This window comes from Scomber scombrus, chromosome 2, assembly GCF_963691925.1.
Source record: "Scomber scombrus chromosome 2, fScoSco1.1, whole genome shotgun sequence".
NCBI lineage: Eukaryota > Metazoa > Chordata > Actinopteri > Scombriformes > Scombridae > Scomber > Scomber scombrus.
Window position 1 is genome coordinate 6661254 of NC_084971.1, and position 20415 is coordinate 6681668.

The 20415-nt window shown below is 36.5% G+C and overlaps 1 pseudogene; it reads left to right on the top strand.

Moving 5' to 3' along the window:
* The first annotated feature begins 6060 nt into the window (after positions 1-6060).
* The window catches only part of LOC134000937 (uncharacterized), a 37766-nt pseudogene continuing 23411 nt past the window's right edge, over positions 6061-20415 (top strand).

Sequence of the window (20415 nt, forward strand, 5' to 3'; positions counted from 1 at the left end):
GTCCAAGACATATTCTTGAAGGTGTCAGGAGGACGGCAAAATATTCTTATAGGGGGTGACTTTAATTTCTGCCTGGATCCTGTTCTAGATAAGTCAGCTCTATCAGTATCCAAGTCGAAAGCTGCCAAAATTACCACAGAATTTATGAAAGAATTGAACTTAACTGATGTGTGGAGACAAATGCACCCTCAAACCCGGGATTATTCTTTTTACTCTGGTCGCCACAACTCTTTTACTCGGATTGATCTTTTCCTGTTAGCAACGCAGCTGATTCACAGAGCAGTAGAATCTGAGTACCTATCTAGAACACTATCAGATCACTCACCTCTGACCCTATCCATTTATATGCCTGAAAAAGCTGCTACTATGTATAGGTGGCGCCTGAACCCTACTCTCCTCCAAAAGCCAGATTTTTGCAAATTCATAAGAGAACAGATTGGGCTATTCTGCGAGACAAATTGTGCTTCTTCTCCCAATAGTTTTATATTATGGGACACACTTAAAGCCTTTTTAAGGGGACAAATAATCTCTTATACCAAAGGTATCAAAAAGAAATACATGGCAGAAATAGAAGAATTGGAAACCGACATTTTGAAACTGGAAAAAGAGTTTCAACAATCAAGGTCTAAAGAAGTACACCAGTTATTGGTAAATAAAAAGCTTAGATACAATACTTTGCACACTTATAAAATTGAAAAGAATATTTTGAGAAGCAAGCAAAGATACTATGAATTGGGAGAGAGGGCGCACAAAGTTTTGTCTTGGCAACTAAAAAAAGAAGAAAGCTCTAGGATGATTAATTCAATCCAAACTGAAACAGGCTCTGTATCATATAACCCAACAGAAATTAATGATACATTTAAACAGTTTTACACAAATTTGTACACATCAGAACCACCGGAAAATTTGAGTAATATTGATGAATTCTTGTCCACGATTGAACTGCCCAAACTTGGCCAGGAAGATCAAAATATTCTCGACCTGCCCTTTGCACAGAAAGAAATTGAAAAGGCTCTGGGCTCATTGCAGGCAAACAAATCACCGGGAGAAGATGGATTTCCCCCAGAATTTTACAGGGAATTTAAGGATTTACTCCTCCCACTCCTTCTGGATGTCATCAACTTAGCCTCTAAGACCCAGACACTCCCTGAATCATTCTCTACTGCCATAATTACTGCGATCCACAAAAAAAATAGAGATCCATTGAAATGCTCTTCCTACCGGCCGATTTCATTGTTAAATACAGATTATAAATTGATTTCCAAGGCTCTGGCTAACAGACTTGGCCAATACCTGCCACAATTAATAAATCCAGACCAGTGTGGCTTTATTTCAAAGCGCTTCTCAGCAAACAACCTATGTAGGCTTTTTAATATTATTCATTTAACAAAATCGGAAACAGAACCCAGTATAGCTGTGGCTTTGGATGCTGAGAAAGCCTTTGATAGGTTAGAGTGGCCATATTTATTTAAAGTGTTAGCCAAGTTTGGATTCGGCCCATTATTTATTAGTTGGGTTCAAACTCTCTACCATAAACCCCAGGCAAAAATCAGCACCAATGGACAGATTTCATGTACATTCCCTTTAAGTAGATCAAGTCGACAGGGATGCCCTCTGTCTCCAGCACTTTTTGTTCTTGCAATTGAGCCCTTGGCCGAAGCAATTAGACGAGATCCTGATATAAAGGGCTTTCAGGTGGGTCAAGCAGCTCATAAAATTAATCTTCTGGCAGACGACGTCATTTTGTACTTAAAAGACCCTAGCAATTCTCTTTCCAAATTACAAACTGTATTGGAAACTTATGGTAGTATTTCAGGTTATAAGGTGAATTTGGAAAAAAGTGAAATCATGCCATTGACACATTTTGATCACTCCGAGCTCCGGCGCACAAGTCCGTTTAGATGGCCTACGGATGGTATAAAATACCTTGGGATATTTGTAGACAATAACCTTAAAAACCTGTACAAATTGAATTATCTCCCACTGCTCAGTAAAATCGAAAATGATTTACGTAGATGGATGGGCTTGCCTCTAACCTTGATTGGTAGAGTCAACTGTATTAAAATGAATGTACAACCAAGATTGCAATACTTGTTTCAATCTCTGCCCATTCCACTACCACAGTCCTTTTTCAAAGCTCTCAATAGACATGTCAGAGAATTTTTATGGATTTGTAAAGTACCCCGGATATCCATGGGAAAGCTAACATGGGACTATGGTTCAGGGGGACTTCGACTACCAAGTTTTAAGAACTACTACTTGGCAGCTCAAATGAGGTTCATCTCTTCCTTTTTTGGGAGCGGTGACGCCCCCTCTTGGACTCAAATCGGACTACACCCCCTGAAAGAAAAGGTCCATAGTGACTTCATTTATAAGCATAACTCTGGAACTGTGAACAAAAGGACAGACAACCCTATATTGAGGCATCTGATAAAAATTTGGTATGAGGCTCACAAAAGTCTTGGATTGAAGGTGGGACTGTCACCTAAAACACCTTTAAAGCAAAATGATCTTATACCCATGACTCTTGATAATAAGATTCTGGACACGTGGCATCATAAAGGAATCCAACACTTGGAGGACTGCTTCGATAAGAGACTATTTATGCCATTTGAACACCTGAAGAGGAAATATAACTTGTCTAATCAAACTTGTTTCTGTTATCTTCAACTAAGATCCTTTCTGAGGGCTAATTTGGGTTCTGAAATGATTTTGCCTGTCATGAATGATGTTGAAAAACTTATTTTTGAAGGAAACACACACAGACTTATTTCTAAAATGTATCACCTGTTGTTGACTGAGGGCCCCAAACCAGGATTGCATAAATCTAGACTGAGATGGGAGTCAGATCTCAATATTACAATTGATGAACAGCTGTGGACAGATTTGTGTCAAGACAGCTTGTCAACTGTTATCAATGCCCGGTATAGATTGATTAATTATAATATTCTACATCAACTATACCTAACCCCAGAAAAATTGCATTCATTCAAATCTAATCTGTCAGAAATATGTTTCAGATGTGACACTGAAATTGGCTCTTTTCTGCACTGTACCTGGCTGTGTGCGAAAGTGAGGCCTTTCTGGCATGATATCTGTTCCACTTTAACCAAGATCACAGGAGTTAGTGTTCCAAGGGACCCAGAACTTTGTTTATTGGGAAACTTCACAAGTATAAGCAGTTCTATGAACAATGCACAACTCAAATTCATGGAAGTTGCCCTATGTGTTGCTAAGAAGTGTATCGCAGTGTCATGGAAATCTGATTCCCTTCTTCTTATTGACAGGTGGTCTTCTGAGATGAATAGTTGCATTCCCCTGGAAAAAATCACTTATTGTCTTAGAAAACGATATAACGCCTTTTTGAAAATATGGCAGCCATATCTAGACCATATCGGTACATCGGTTACACCAAGTACTTAGTGGTTTGTATTGACCTTGCACACTGACTGACCCTTTTTTTTTTCTTCTTTTTTTTTCTCTCAGGGTGGAAATGGGTGGGTGGTGGGGTTACAGAGCAAGGAAGGTTATCCTCCATGTTTTGTGTTGTGTCTTTATACTGTTGGTATATGGATGTTTGTTTGTATATTGCATATATAAAAAACTGGAAAATAAAATATTTCAAAAAAAAAAAGAGCTACATTAAAAACAGGCTTCAATTTGTCTGAACATTACCTGTGGTGTACCACAGGGGTCAGTCTTGGGCCCGAAGCTATTTATTTTGTACATTAATGATATTTTTAGAGTTTCAAATGTACTTAAGTTTGTTGTCTTTGCGGATGACACGAATATTTTTTGTTCTCGGGAAGATTTGCAGCAGCTCTTGGAAGTGGTCACGGAAGAAATGTATAAATTAAAAAGTTGGTTTGATACCAATATTAATTATTTTATATATATTTAATATATTAATCAATTATCATTGAACCTGAACAAAACTAAACTTATGTTATTTGGACAGTGTAAAATGAATGAAGATGTTCACGTAAAAATTAACAATGTTGTAATAGAAAGAGTTTATGAAAACACATTAAGTATTTGTGTTCTAAGATGGCAAAGAGCGTTGGAGTGCTGAGTAAATGTAGACACATTTTGAATCAGGCAACACTACGCTCGCTGTACTGTGCACTCATATTACCATACCTAATCTATTGTGTTGAAATGAAAAGGAAAACTAAAATTTAAACAATCGTGTGTACGTACTGCTCTTAAAAGCATGTGCATATCAGTCTGTGGGGTAAAATTGTGGAATAGTCTTGACGAAGAAATCAAACAAAGCACTAGCTTTATGCAGTTTAAAAACAGATATGAGACAACAATTCTGGACAGGTATAAGGAATAACTCTGTTAATTTTCTGTATGTATGTATTTCTTCTATTGTATTTGTGGATCATTGAGTGCGTTGCTTTGGGGGTATATGGGGAGTGACTGGGGAATTCATTTTTTTGAGCTTGGGATGTTCTAGATGGCTAGTTTGAGTATGCCTTGATTTTTGTTAATGGTTTTGTTGTGTTTTATTTATTCAATTATTTATTTTATTTTATTTTTTCATTGTTTTGTATTTTATTATTATTTTTTTGTTGTATTGTATTTTATGATGACGTGAAGAGGGGACAGGACTAGATAAGCTTTCTGCTTCCTCCTGTTCCCTCTCGAACATTATTATTTTGTGTTCTGATATTTTATTTTGATGGTTTTCGATGGATTGTTATTGTTCGAGATAAAATCCAAATAAATAAATAAATAGACTCAGATCTGACCTTCAGCAGTCATATCAAATCAATCACCAAAACAGCCTTCTATCAGCTTAAGAACATATCCAGAGTGAAGGGTTTTATGTCTCAAACAGACCAGGAGAAGTTGATTCATGCTTTCATCTCCAGTAGACTCGATTACTGTAACGGTCTTCTGACTGGACTCCCACAAAAAAGCATTAAACAGCTGCGGCTCATTCAGAACGCTGCAGCTCGAGTTTTAACCAGAACAAAGAGATCAGAGCACATTACTCCAGTTCTAAAGTCTTTACACTGGCTCCCAGTCAGCTATAGAATAGATTTTTAAGTTATGCTACTGGTCTACAAATCACTGAATGGTTTAGGACCAGAATACATGAATGACATGTTAGTAGAATATAAACCCAGTAGGGCTCTGAGATCTACTGACTCAGGTCTGATAGAGAAAGATTAGCTAATCATGGGAAATACAGGAAACAAGTCCAGAGAGCCAGAGGGCCATCTGGTAGATTACCTGATAAGGTTCTATGGAAGAGATAGTGTTAGGTGGTTGTCCGTGTGGTCGAAAACATTTTAATTTCTATGTTTTCACTATTATTGGGTTTCATTTTTATTTCTCAAATTGCATGTTTTTATGCTTTTTATTTCCAATTCTTACTGTTAAATCTTTGTTTTATGTAAAGCACATTGAGTTGCCATTGTGTATGAAATGCGCTATATAAATAAAGCTGCTTTGCTTTGCCTTGCCTTGCCTTGCCTTGCCTTGCCTTGCCTTGCCTTGCCTTGCCTTGTGCTGTGTTATTATTAACGTCATGTCTTCAGCAGAGGAAAGCAGCCTCTCTGCTGCACCATTAGTTCTGGGGGACACTCAGAGGGTGCAGGGTTTTTGAGCTGAAACAGAGTGTTATTTTGAAGTTAAGAGTTGGTTGAAGTAGTTTTATGCTGCAGTGTGTGTTGGTCAGCTACTCTCTGTTAATGCTGGACTTCACTGCTCTGCTCCAAACGTTAGTCTCTGAGTACTAAGTAGTAGTAAGTTCACAATACACTTCACATTATCTTGCAAAATGAGTCAGTTTAAATTGAATTGTCCCCTAAGAAGAACTTCTTTACCCTCATATTGTTTGAAAATAAAAGTCAAAGAAAACATTTGCTGCAGTGGTTGATAAACTGCAAATAGCCATGAGGGTTGATCAAGTTTACATAAAACAAGGAAAGGGAGGAGACTAGAAAGACATTATAATCTGGAGATCAGATGGAAATGAAACTATTCAGCAGCGAGACATCAAGACTGACAATACTTTACAAGATCAACAGCCTGGAAAAGACAAACATGGCCAGCAAGCTTGCTCGGACCAGTAAGTACAATTATAATTCTACTACTCTTGGCATGACCGGTCACTTTTCTCCAAATATCAGTGAGCAGAGAAATAATTCATCTTTCATATAAACAACTGGTTCCTGTGAAAGTATCTTTTAATGTCATACAAACATTGGCCCTCCTACAGTGAACTGTTTAAAACAGCAGAAAAGCTCAGAGAAAATACGGGGAAAAAAGAAATTAGTTAAGTAATAATAAATACTAAAATGTAGTTTGTAGTGTTGGTCCTCCAGTATGGTGGTTCCAAACAGTGTGCTGTGAGGCAAGTCCAGGTGTGCTGTGGAATTTTGTGATGATCATTCATTATTATAGCAATATAAACTTTTTCTTTTTTTTTGTTTTGTTTACAAAAAGTTACAAATGTATTTTTAATTTACCATATCTGTGAGACAGAGCAAAATGTATAACCTCTGAAAAATGTCCTTTAAAACCTGTCGCCATTCGAGCTGCCAGATGGTCGGAATTATTAGATTGAAACAAACTGACAGCCATCATGAAGGAGGATAATAACAGTAAAAGAGAAATCAGTGAGCAGGAATATGAATCGCTACAATTGATCAAATTATAACATGATAACTTATTATATTATAACTTGAAACTCATAGTAGGTCTCGGGCAGAGCTGGATTCCCTGTCATGTACTCTTGTCTTTCTCCATGGTGTCATTAAATGGTCCGCTTTTGAGTGCTGGTGTGTGGAGAGGAGCACACCCTACAACGGCCATATATGTAGGATTAGGGTTACGGTTAATGATTGTATTATATTACAATATAATGCATGTTTCATATTTACATATAAAACATGTGATCAGCCTCTTTTTCAAACCACTAGTATATCACACTTCTTTTCTAAAGTATGGTTTGCTGTAATTAAGTCATGTTTGGCTTCATCAGTGTAACCAGCAGGTTAAACCAGCCGTCAAGCCAACAAGATTTTATACTCACTTTAATTTGATCATTTTTATGCTATTTTATGGGACCTTTACCTGTTTGTTTTTATTTAATGATCTTTGTTTTATTGATATTTCATTGTAGTTGAACTTTATTGGGTTTTAGTACGTTTACTCTTACTGTGCATAATATTATTGGGTTTTAGTCATTTGACTCTGCTTTTAGTTTGTGAGGAAGTATTGCTGAAGAGCTTGAATTAAAAGAAGCATCCTAGAAAGGTGTCCACACTATTTTACAGGGTTGTTTGGTGTAATCAGTGTTTTTTTGTGTGTTTATTCTTATATTTGCATGTTTTCTCCTTAAGTGTGTGTGTGTTTTTTTTATTGTGTGTTTTATTCTAGTTGGTTTTGTCAACGTGATAAGCCTGCACCTCTGACTGAAGGTACATCACTGTTTTTAAAGTAGCTGTGGCCCCTCATCAGGTTGATTTGAAATATTTCCTCCATTTTTAAAAAGTATATTTTGGGTTTCATTTCTGATCATACATTTATCGACATTTGTGTTTTAAAAAGTTGATTTGTACAGAGTTAAAGGCCCGTGTTTTACTTCTTCCTTTAGAACTCTTTGGGCCTGATTTACTAAGATCCCAAATAGTGGGTACTAAATTGCGTGCGCAGTGCGTTTCGTTTGTGTGCGTTTTGCGGGTGATCTACTAAGAATAACTGCGTAAATGAAAACAGTTGCAACAGGGTGGAGACAGAAGTATTTAAATGAGGGTTTTGCGTGTCTTTATGGAGAGTTTGGACGAGCAGAAAGCTGCAAGCGCAAAATGAAATGTGATCAGGTTCTAGTGGAAGAGGTTAACACATATATTGAGTTATAACAAAAACAAATATTACCAGAAAAACCGACATATGGGAGAGTATTTGTGACGAAGTCAATGCTGTTAGTAAAACCAAAAATATTCCACTCCAAAATGATTAATACAGGTGGAAAAACTCCGTCCTGTGTGTATTTTGTCATTGTGCCTCCGTCTCCTCCTCTCCACAGTAACAGAAGTCATCTGTTCAGGTTTGGTAAATCACAATGCGCATGCTAAATAACATATTTGTAGTTTTCTCCTCCCTGTATTTTGTCATATTACATATTCATTATGACAAACGTACTAAATGGACAGCGCGTACTATCTTGCACATTTGAAAGATGCTAACATCAGTGCGCTGCATTAGTAGATCACCTTGCACATTTTTTGCCGGTGATGTCAAGTTTGCACACGTTTCTACACACGCAAACCTTTAGTAAATCAGGCCCTATGTGGGGAATTTCCAGCCATGAAAAAACACTGGTGAAAAATCAGCCACTGTGAATCACAGTGGTTTTAAAGTCCTATAAAGTTACTGGAAGACTCCAGAAACCCTGTGTATTTCCATGATAAAAAAAAACAAACTACTACTGGGTGTTTTTACATGTGGCAAGTTGGTCAAAGTATTGATCCTTGTTACTGTAGCAGTACAGTGTGAATCAAGTTGGATCCATCTGTCTGAAGAAAATACAAATTCCCGTAATGGGTGGCGTAATGGGTAGCGTGTCCGTCATTAGTTCAGGAGATTCCAGTTTGAGTCTTTGCAGCAGCAGTTATTTATTGATAATGGTTTTAGCGGAAAATACTCTGCTGTTTTTTCATAACTTTGTTAAGTAAATTCATACAACCTGAAAATATCTGAATTTACAACATTCAGTTTGTTATATGATGGAAATCAAATCTTGACAGACAAGTCGGTGGTTGCCATGGATACCAAATACATTTCAGACCTCTGAAGTCTCAGGCCGTGAGACATGCATTTCAAGCTGCTCTCACGCTCACACGCCACACCTGACATTTTTTCACGCCAGGAAGTGATAGATCTCACCGGACACAAATTATTATATGATATACAGAAGTGAACAGCGAAGTATATTTATCCCGCTGTCCCAGTGGGATACGGGAGTCTTCTGCATATCTCCACACGCTTCCCTCCGACACTCAGTCCCGCAGGGTACTTAATGCACTCCTAATTGTACTGGGGTGCAAAAATGAATGTTCAGATGTTGTTTATAAGGCAACACATTAAGAACACATCTACATTGACATGGATTTCTTAAAGGGGCTTTATATGTTGTACATATCATATGTTTCATATCAAAACATCATAATAATAAATGTACCTCCCAGTCTGCTAGTTTTGAGACCAGTTTGTCACTGTCAACCTCAAGGATGTTTCCTTACAGATACACATCTGACAGAGGCACTCCTGTTTCCTTCATTTGGTTTAGCTTCATGTTAAATTCTGCATTTCTGTCTATTCTGTATTCGTCACCTGTCTATACAGTCTTTGCATCCATAAGGCAGTGGTGACTGAGGATTTTCAGTTACCTCAGCGATTGGCTGGATTGTCCAGTCTTGGAAGCACAATGCTGCCGTCATGTGCCTCTGTTCATAAAGCACATTCAAAACTACAGTCCTCCTATGTGAAGACATTCCTGGGCTCTACTCCTGTTTCTGACTCCAGGAGGATGAACATTATACTGATTTTGGCCAGATTTGATAATAATAATAATAATAATAATAATAATAATAATAATAATAATAATAATAATAATAATAATAATTTTAATATTAATAATAATATTAATCTTTATTTATAGAGCACTTTTCAAAATCCAAGTTACAGCAGACTTCACATGGTACAAGAAGTCCCTCTGGCCCTCCTGTGTATGAGAACCATCCAAAGGTGCCTGTTGAGCTTAGTCCTGTGTTCCACTAGACCAAGGTATGATTCACAGAGCTGTTTGTCAGTGGGGGACTTCAGCCTATATAGCAAATGGTTTAAGTAGCGAATGAGAAGCCATGATGTTTTCCCTTAGATAGCCCAAAAGCAGATTACCAAATGAGCCAATAAAGAAATCTACATTATAGCCACATATAACATGATTTAGTAGTTAGTCTTATTGTTCAGTTTAGCCTCCAGCATTAAGAATTGTTTTACTTTGTTGCAAACAGCTACAGCTCTCTCTCTCTCTCTCTCTCTCTCTCTCTCTCTCTCTCTCTCTCTCTCTCTCTCTCTCTCTCTCTCTCTCTCTCTCTCTCTCTGCTCACAGTTGTTTTTGTGGTTGTTTTGCTTGTAACTGATTGTCGATTTGTCATTGCTGTCTATATAGACACGGACAAGTAATTATTACAAGTAGTGATGAGCTATTATAGGTAATACTGTAAAATAGTTGTATTTGATACATTCGTTCACACATGTTGATGTGAACACAGTTGGTCTGAGTATGGGTTAGTTATTCCTTTACTGATCTGTACTTTGTGTCCGAGTAGAGGAGAAGTTTTGCTTCAATCTATTTATAAGAGATGGATGGAAGAGGTAGAGAAGAGACATGTAAATCTATCTGTACTTTAAATCTAATATCAAATAACTTTGCATATAAAACAGCACCAGCATGGACTGTCACTGAATACCTTTTAGAGGATGATGTCATTCTAATGTTTAATCTGTATAATATCAAGTAATTCTCTGAATATTTAGTTTACTCCTACACTACCCTTTCAATTTCAATATAACTGGTTATGCAAAGAGAACAACCCACTATTCAATGCCAGCAAAATGAAAGAGCTGATTGTTGATTTTAGGAAACATTAAGTGAAGACACTCACTGCTGTCTACATCAGTGGAGCTGAAGTGCAGCAGGTAAACAGTTTAAGACACCTGGCCATCAGCATCACAGAGGACCTGTCATGAACATTTCATATATCCACCATAGTCAAGAAGGGGCTTATTTTGATAGAGGAACAATGAAAGCATCCTGACTGGAAAAGAAAACTGACATGGGATGTTCACCATCCAGGACTGGAAGGCTCTGCAGCATGGGGATTAAAACAGCCCAGAACATCCTTGGTACCCATCTACAGAGCATCAGGGTTATCAGTGAGATGAGATGTCTGTGTGGAGCCCAAATGATATTAAATGACAAGAGCCACTCGAGCTACCACCTGCTCAACCTGCTGTCATCAGACAAGTTCAACTTCAACTCTACATTCTACACATCTACATTGGATCTCTTCTATGAAGGTTATTGGACCATTATTGATTTGTGAATATGTCTGTGAATTTTAACATTTATACACTTTAAATACAGTCTAATTTGCATAGTACATTCATATTGTACTATCTTAGTGTTCTGGGTACTTGTAATATTTTATTGATAATTTAATTGTCCTATTTGATTCTAATTTAAAATACTTATATATTTGTTAATACATTTTCTATGTGTAGCATGGAGGGCGTTATAATTGTGCAGTCCTGTATTGTATACGAACAATATAATAAACCTTTGAATCATATCACACTAAACACACTACAGTTTTTACATTAAATGTTATTAAGCCTGTTTTGCACAGTTGCTTGGGCTAAACATTTAAATGCACATTTTCTTATAGAAAAAAAAAATTGTATAAGCTTCCCCGAGCACACTCGTGCCTCACTCCTCTCCCTTTCTATGCACCCTCACTGGTCTCAGGTTATCTTAAAAAGCACACTGTCCTGTATCCACCAGTCCTGGCTGTGTGGGGGGTATAGTCCAGTTAGTCACAGTTGTCTGATCCTCAGTCCTAAAACAACATGCATTATGAAAGCAGCAAACTCATAAACCATGTAAGTAACATAAAAGTCAAACCATGCAACTCATACTGGTCTCAAGCCTACAGTAGGTAAACCTGGGCCATCAGCTATTTGCTGCTTAGTCCTAAATGGCTGAGGAGCAATAAGAAACAGACAAGAGATTATCAGTGTGTGACCAATTCAAGCACTATTTTTATTCTGTCTCATCAAAATCATTTCAAGGATGTTCTTTAAGTTCAGTATCATCCTCACCAACCAAACATGTATATCTATAACCAAAATAAACATACATTCCCATGGATTGGTACTATATTGTGTATCTTCAGTTATTGCTACAATTTCAGTTAGATTTCAGACATAAATAAGTAAAAGAGATAGACAACTAAAAAGAAGATAGATAACTAAATAAATAACATTAGGTAATATTATTATAATTAATGCAATAATAACAGTGATATATCATATATAACACAATACAATGACAACCATATTATCAGAATTATAATTTGAAAAGCAAAAAAATATAAATTAAAATAAAATGAAAATTAATAAATAACAATTAATATAAAATTATGACCACAGTGACAGCGATAATAATGATTTTAATCTTTTTTTCCTTTTTCCTTCCTCTTCCCTCCTCCCCTCCCTCTCCCTCCCCTTTTTTCCCACCCGTCAAACAAAAAGTCAAACCAGACATAAATAATAATAGAAAAAAGAATAAAAAATAAATAAATAAATAAAGTGTTGAGTGTTTGTGTGGGAGAGAAGAGGGGATTGGTTCTGTTCAGGCAGAACAGAAATTAAAATGACAGTTAGTGAAATATGGACAGGTATCAGGTTTGTAGGAAGTTGATGAGTGGAGACCAGATGGAGAGGGGTTCTATTACTGGGTGTTGGGTGAAGTGTTCTATGGAGATGTAGTCGATGAGTAGATTTTTTCACTGTGCTATACTGATGTTATTCTTGGATTTCCAGTTCATGAGGATAGTTTTCTTGGTGATAGTTAGGGCTATGAGAATTCATTTATTGTTGAGACTTGTCAGATTTGAGGTGTCGCCAAGTAAGCAGAGAGATGGAGATAAGGAGATGTGGCAGCCCAAAAAGTTTGACAGTGACTTTGTCATCTCATACCAGAATTGTTGAACAGGTGTGCAGTACCAGATGGCGTGGATATAAGTGTCCTTTTTCTTTTGAGTGCAGTTAGTACAAATTTCTGATGAGAATCCCATTTTAAACATTTTTTGTCCTGTGGAGAATTTTGTATTGTATTAACTGTAGATTTGAATTTTTTGTAATGAGATAAAGGTTTTGGCAGATTTGGTTCCAGAAGTTGGCATCAGGAGCAATTGATAAATCATTTTCCCATGTTATTGTCGGTATGGAGAGTGTTTTATCTGAATATGAAATGAATCTGTATATTTTGGAGAGAGGTTTTTTTGATGATTGGATATTGATTAAATCTAAACATGAAGGTGGAAGACTTAGGTTGGTAGTTTTAATGGTGAATGCTGCTTGAATTGAAGATTTGAGTTGTGAGTATTCAAGAAATAAACAAACACATTTAATAACAACATCTCTACATATATTTCTCGTCATTACCACCTCATCAGTCCGTTCACATGAACCAGCATGGCCTGGTGTCTGCCATTATAAAACAGCACAAACTACCACAAATTCAAAGTACTTTTATTTATAACTTGCAGGATCAAAACTAAATACTGTCCCCTCACCCAGTTCCATCTTAGTCACTCCAAGCTAAGCAGTGAAAACAATAGATCCTAGCTTTTAAAATGCACTGGATACAAAACTGCATTTAAACTCAGTCTTTGAGTTGTTTTGCACCACATTTTAAATACCAGAGGTTGTAATACGAGAAGTGTAATGGCAAAAATCCAGTTTTTAACTTGGAGATAATCAGATTTGTGATCTGTCATGCCAATAAAGCTTATATGAATTTGAAAAAAAGTTTGTCCTTTACAACATCAATAATGTCCTTCTGAAATTCTCCAACAGAGGCAGAGGAAACACAGCTCAGGATTGTGCTTGTTGGGAAAACTGGAGTTGGCAAGAGTGCAGCAGGAAACACCATCTTGATGAGAAAAGCCTTTGAATCTAAGCTGTCCACTTCCTCACTGACATCACGTTGTCAAAAGGAAAAAGCAGAGTTTGGTGGACAAACACTGGCTGTTATTGATACTCCAGGTCTGTTTGACACTGGGAAAAAACATGAGGAAGTGGTGACAGAGATCGGGAGATGTATCACAATGGCTGCTCCTGGTCCTCATGTGTTCCTGGTTGTGATCCAGCCAAACAGATTCACTGAAGAAGAACAAAAAACAGTGGAAATCATTCAGGAAATGTTTGGAGAACAGGCAGCACGTTACACAATGGTCTTGTTCACACATGGAGACGATCTGAAGTATGAAAGCGTCTCCATGGATAAATTAATTTGTCCAAATTCAGCTCTTCACAATTTCATCAAGCAGTGTCATGGAGGACGCCATGTTTTTGATAACAGAGACAAGGATCCTTCTCAGGTCAGTGAGCTGCTGAAGAAGATCAATGGAATGGTTCAGAGAAATGAAAGAACATACTACACCAGTAAAATGTTCGAAGAGGCTCAGAAAGCCATAGATGGAAGAATGAAACAACTCCAGAAGAAAAATCCAAATATGACAAATGCAGACGTAAGAAAAAGTGTAGAGGAAGACAACTCATTCATTTCCAATGTTATTGGAATTATTCTTGAAGTTGCAACTGAGTTCCTCAAGAAAGTTCTAACCATTGCTTCAGAAAAAGCTTTAAGTGCAATGACAAAGACGGCATGCATTATTCAGTAAATGTTCAATATGAATTACCCACAAGCATAAGACCAATATTAAAATGTAAATACATATTCATATTGAAAATTTTCTTGCCACTATCACCAATTAACCTGAAGAGCACGGTTTAGACCTGCTCTATGTGTAAAGTGCCTTGAGATGACTCTTTTGTGATTTGGGGCTATACAAATAAATATTGATTGATTGATTGATTGATTGATTGATTGATTGAGGGAATCTTCGCAGATCCACTGCAGTGCTGCAATGTTTTTTCTTTCTCTCTTTACACCAAAAAGTGGCATATGAATTTGAATTATTATTATCATTTAATTTGACCATTATTGCTTTAATTGGTTATATAATTTTTCTAAAGTCCAGAAAGACAACATGATTTCTGGACTCATGATGGCCATGCAATGATATATAGTCAGTTATTACTTTTATTTATTTTGTTAAACTTTAAGAACATCATTTTGTTGCTTGATGTCATCACTGTACACTGCTGCATATTATCTAAATAATATCTACTACATTTTGTTATTTTTGCTGATGACACTATTTGTTTTGTTCACATAAAGATCTGAATGAGCTTTTGGATACAGTAGAAAGTGAATTGTGAAATTTGAAAAAATGGTTTGATGTAAACAAACTGTCACTGAATTTAAGTAAGACAAAATTCATAGTTTGGAAATAAAACAAATCTACAATGAGGTTAAACTCAAGATTAAAAAAGTAGAATAGAGAGAGTGTATTTAAACAAATTCCTGGGTGTAACGATAGACCATACATTAAACTGGAAACCCCACATAAACTACATTAAATCAAAAATAACAAAATCTATTGCAATACTATATGATATGGGGAAATACTTACAAAACTAATACAAATTGCAGTTTTTTCTGAGTATGGGGATTTGTGAAATGTTGAAATCAGGTATCTGGATATTAATGCTTTTAGTTTGTTATGAGAACCTTTAAAAGAAAAAGTGTTATTTTACTTTGTCATGTTTAAAAGTCACTGCTACTGACGTAAGTTTTGTTTGAAGAAACTGAATTCATGTTTTTAAAAAGGGAAGACAAAATAAGCTTAGGCTTCAGTCTACACCTTTTTTTCAGTCAAAGAAAATAAAAGAGAATAAAAGAGAAATTCTTGTGAATTTATTTTGTAAATGATCGGAAAAATAAAACTTACCTAAACTTACCTACTAACATTTATATATTATATATAATGCTGCACTCAGTTTCAAACTGAACATCAAGTCTGACATCACAATCAAAAACCTACATGTTCTTCTTTTCATCCCTCTATATCAGTGGCAAAGAAGGCATGAATTATTCAGTAAATCTCCAACATGAATTAACCATGAGCTTTAAACCAATATTAACACAAACATGCAGGAATCATCATGGTAGCAATTATTTTGAGCTTTTACACAATTTGATCATCTCTACCAACAGTTTGTTTACTGTTTAATTTTGTATTAATTTGTAGATTAGGAGCATCTTTACTGCACAAACTATTCTTCTTTATGATTCATTATTCATCATGTCGTCAATGAGACACTTTTGAATTATTCAGTCCAAAACAAGAGACATGTAATATTACATCTGATGTCATTTGTAAGCAATTGATGACAAAGGACACAATCATAATGAAAAACCTACATATTCTTCTTTTCATCTTGTTTTTACTTCATGTATCTCATGTATTTTTCTATTTCATGTTAATAAAGGTTAATAAATATGGATATAACAAATGGTATATCTGTATTAAGTTCTTTACTGTTAAGTCACTATTATTTGTATTTAGCTCATAGGACTAGTGATTGTAACAACTAGTCCTATGATCTAAACTGTATTGCCAAATATCACAAATTACAAATTTGCCTGAGCGGGTTTTACAATCTTTAAAGCAATACAACATCCTTAGACCCTTATTTTGAAAGAGGAATAAAGGACATGCACAGAATTGACCAAAATACAAAATCCAGCAGGAAAACAGAGAGAGAGAGAGAGAGAGAGAGAGAGAGAGAGAGAGAGAGAGAGAGAGAGAGAGAGAGAGAGAGAGAGAGAGAGAGAGAGAGAGAGAGAGAGAGAGAGAGAGGGAGAGAGAGAGATAAAGGGGGAGAGAGTCACGCAGGTCAGACACTCATACTTGTTGCAATAATTATCAGAACTATTACAATGATCTTGTTGGCAGGACAGATGAGGTTAAATAAGAAAATATTATAGTAACAGGTAGAAGGGCCTCAAGTTATCAATTAATAAGAGACCAGCTGGATGGTCAAAGCAAAAAGATGAGTTTTAAATTTAGATTTAAAGGACTCATCAGTGTCAGCATGTTTGATGTCAACAGGGAGATTATTCCAGAGAAAGAGGTTTAATTGACTTTTTTTGAACTCTGGGGACTCACAGGAGCTCTCTTAAAGACCACTTCAGCAGTCAAAGCAAGTCCAAAGTTAAAAAAAAAATCAAAACAAAACAGGAAACAATACTCTGCTCTGATTCCACAACTGCTCAAATGTATTTTTATTATTATTATTATTATTATTATTATTATTATTATTATTATTATTATTATTATTATTATTATTATTATTATTATTACAATCGTAATGCTGTGTCATTTTCAGAGTATGACCTGAGAGTGGTGCTGGTGGGTCAGGAGAGAGTGGGGAAGAGTTCAGCAGGAAACACCATCCTGGGAAAGAAGGAGTTTGACTGTAAGTTCAGTAGCACACCTGTGACACTGAGAAGTGAGAAGAGAGAAGGTTTTGTTCTGGATCGCAGAGTCAGTGTGGTCGACACTCCTGGGCTCTTCAGCACTGAGCTGAGTGAAGAGGAGGTGAGAACAGAGCTGATGAAAGCAGTAGAGCTGAGCTCTCCAGGTCCACACGTCTTCCTCCTCACCCTCCAGCTCGGAAGATTCACTGAACAAGAACAGAAAGGTCTGGAGACACTGAAGATGATGCTGTCCCCTGCAGTCGCTAATCACACCATGGTGCTGTTCACTTATGGAGACCGACTGGAAGATACCAAAATAGAACAGTTCATCAGAGAAGATGAGAACCTGAAGAAGCTGCTCAAGAAATGTAGCGGGAAGTACCATGTGTTCAACAACAGAGAGATGGGAAACACTGATCAGGTCGAAGAGCTCTTTGACAAAATTGATTCCATCTTCAAGGGAGAATATTTCACTCTCCAGCCCGGTAATGTGATAGGATCTTCTATGTCAGTGACATCTGTCTATAATTCAGTGGTTGGAGCTATTAGGAGGATTCTCCAGTTAGTTCCTAATGTTCTAACACAAACCTTTACTTCATCACAGGGAGGGAGATATGATGTGAAAGAAAGAGGAGAAGAAAGAGATAAAGAAGGAAACAGGGAGATGGACAGTGAGAGAGACAGGGAGGAGAAAGATAAATCAATAAAAACAAGATATAATAAAACATGTTGCATTGACCACAACACAGTCCTGGATCAATAAACACAATACAGGGCTGCTTCAGTAAAAAGCAATCATAAAAAATTGCATATAATAAAAAATGTCCAATTGTGGCAGCTCTACATTGGTTGGCTGCACGTTTTAGACTGACCTGTCACCACAGGGTCAGATCAAAAATACACTAGCATTTATATTCCTACAATATTTTTAAACAAGTTTGCTCAAAAGTACTTACAGTGTACTGTATGTGTCACTTAAGGTAAAATTACTGCAGAAACAATCAATCAGAGTTAACATGAAAGCAGTGATGCTGATCAGATTTTAAATTAAATAAATTAGATTCAATATTTTCCATCAACAGAAATGTCACCAACTTTTGTTTCACATTAAACAGGACCTGATTTTAATACCTAAAACATCTAACCTAAACTAGCCGTACACATGAACACACACTCAGACTGTCAGTGATGTCTATCACTTCAGTGGTTAGTGGTATTGGGAGGATTCCTCGATTGGCTATTAGTGGTTTTAACACAGTCCTTTACTTAATCATCTGAATTCTGTAGAAAGAAAGAGGAGAAGAAGGAGATAAGTGAGGAGAAAGTGATACTTTCACTGAAAGAGCCAAATCCATAAAAACAAGTCACATCAAACTCATCAAGAATCACCAACAATCACAACATGAAAAATGGTAAAATGACCAACATGTTGCATTGAATCAATCATATAATAATATAATAATAATAATATAACCAAATTACAATCAAAATATGTCTAGCATCTATACATTGGTCAACTGTATGTTTTAGACTGACTCGTCACCAAGGGAAATGAATTGGAACATCTTACTTTGGAGGGGGCAGGTCAAAAATATACTTGCAGATATTTTCCTTCAGAGTTACTAATAAGTACTTTACTGTATGTGTCATTGCAGGATGCTGGTTTGATCATTACTGTCAAAATCCCTACCAGCAACACACTGTCCAAGTTGTTGTTTAAAAGAAAAACCCTAATATAATATTTGTCATAATTGGATTCTGATATTTTCCCAAATACATTTTTCCTCATTCTAATAATACAAATAAAACAATACAATAAAACATTATTTTACATGTTAAATACTACAGTATGTTTACATGTTTAATACCTCAGTATGTTTACATTTTTAATACCACAGTATGTTTACATGTTTAATACCACAGTATGTTTACATGTTTAATACCTCAGTATGTTTACATGTTTAATACCTCAGTATGTTTACATGTTTAATACCTCAGTATGTTTACATGTTTAATACCACAATATGTTTAGTCTCAGTATTTCATTCCAGCTTTAATGCTCTGTCATTTTCAGAGTGTGACCTGAGAGTGGTGCTGGTGGGTCAGGAGAGAGTGGGGAAGAGTTCAGCAGGAAACACCATCCTGGGAAAGAAGGAGTTTGACTGTAAGTTCAGTAGCACACCTGTGACACTGAGAAGTGAGAAGAGAGAAGGTTTTGTTCTGGATCGCAGAGTCAGTGTGGTCGACACTCCTGGGCTCTTCAGCACTGAGCTGAGTGAAGACGAGGTGAGAACAGAGCTGATGAAAGCAGTAGAGCTGAGCTCTCCAGGTCCACACGTCTTCCTCCTCACCCTCCAGCTCGGAAGATTCACTGAACAAGAACAGAAAGGTCTGGAGACACTGAAGATGATGCTGTCCCCTGCAGTCGCTAATGACACCATGGTGCTGTTCACTTATGGAGACCGACTGGAAGATACCAACATAGAACAGTTCATCAGAGAAGATGAGAACCTGAAGAAGCTGCTCAAGAAATGTAGCGGGAAGTACCATGTGTTCAACAACAGAGAGATGGGAAACACTGATCAGGTCGAAGAGCTCTTTAAAAAAATTGATTCCATCTTCAAGGGAGAATATTTCACTCTCCAGCCCGGTAATGTGAGAGGATCTTCTATGTCAGTGACATCTGTCTGTAATTCATTGGTTGGAGCTATTAGGAGGATTCCCCAGTTAGTTCCTAATGTTCTAACACAAACCTTTACTTCATCACAGGGAGGGAGAGATGATGTGAAAGAAAGAGGAGAAGAAAGAGATAAAGAAGGAAACAGGGAGATGGACACTGAGAGAGACATGGAGGAGAAAGATCTATAAATCAATAAAAACAAGATATAATAAAACATGTTGCATTGACCACAACACAATACTGGATCAATAAACACAATACAGGGCTGCTTCAGTAAAAAGCAATCATTAAAAATTGCATATAATAAAAAATGTCCAATTGTGGCAGCTCTACATTGGTTGACTGCACGTTTTAGACTGACCTGTCACCACAGGGTCAGATCAAAAATACACTAGCATTTATATTCCTACAATGTTTTTAAACAAGTTTATGTACATTTTACTGCATGTGTCACTTAAGGTAAAATTACTGTAGAAACAATCAATCAGAGTTAACATGAAAGCAGTGATGCTGATCAGATTTTGAATTAAATAAA